At 39.6% G+C, this 715-nt stretch overlaps 1 protein-coding gene across 1 annotated transcript in view; it reads right to left on the bottom strand.

Moving 5' to 3' along the window:
• Positions 1-715, bottom strand: part of dusp2 (dual specificity phosphatase 2) — an 8581-nt gene continuing 7866 nt past the window's right edge. Inside the window, exon 4 of the mRNA XM_053624149.1 lies at positions 1-715. This exon is cut by the window's right edge and continues 1108 nt beyond it. The gene's annotated coding sequence lies outside the window, so the exon portion shown is untranslated.

Here is a 715-nt window from a genome sequence, read left to right as displayed (position 1 = left end):
TGTGTGTGTGAATATATCTGACGGTAGGCCATAAAAGACACCGTATATTTGTAATTTAACAAAGTCTTTTAATGGACACCTGGATACGGCAGCTTATACGCTACATAGTCACCAATATGAACAAAAATCAAAACAAATAAATTATTTACAAATAAAGTGCAGTGTTTAAGAGATCGACAATATTTACAGCATGGGGCGAAAATATACATACTTATATATATATATATATATATGTCTTAGTTTCTTCATGACCCTTCTAAATCAGTAACGTTTAAATAGACAAAAACATGGAACATTTCAAAATATCACAGTATGAATGTTTTATAGGACACACGGTAATAATGTTCCTCTACACTCCAGTTTGAAATCTGGGATCACAGCTTTTTAGGTCACTCCCTGAGTTGGATTTATCTGCGGATAAACCAAGCGCGGTCCGATCTCAGTGACTGATGCAATATAAGTCAGTGTTGGACGATCTGTAGGAGCGTATTGCAAAAGGATCTTAACGTCTTTGGCCGAAGGATGAAGGAGATGGAAGTCACGTCGCACTTTTCCTCATGGCTTGGTCCATTTGTGCAGCTCCTCCTCCTTCTGCAACAACTACGATCGATCTGTAGTCAGTGTGCGGAATCACTGATCAGGCCACAATGAAGGGATCGTGAAGGGAACGTAGCAGCTCAGTGAACAACTAACGTCAGCTAGCGGGTTAAAGCTC

The sequence above is a fragment of the Ictalurus furcatus genome, chromosome 5 (assembly GCF_023375685.1).
Source record: "Ictalurus furcatus strain D&B chromosome 5, Billie_1.0, whole genome shotgun sequence".
NCBI classification, from domain to species: Eukaryota; Metazoa; Chordata; class Actinopteri; order Siluriformes; family Ictaluridae; genus Ictalurus; species Ictalurus furcatus.
The sequence above is the reverse complement of the archived record's forward strand: the minus strand, read 5'-3'. Positions and strand labels throughout refer to the sequence as shown.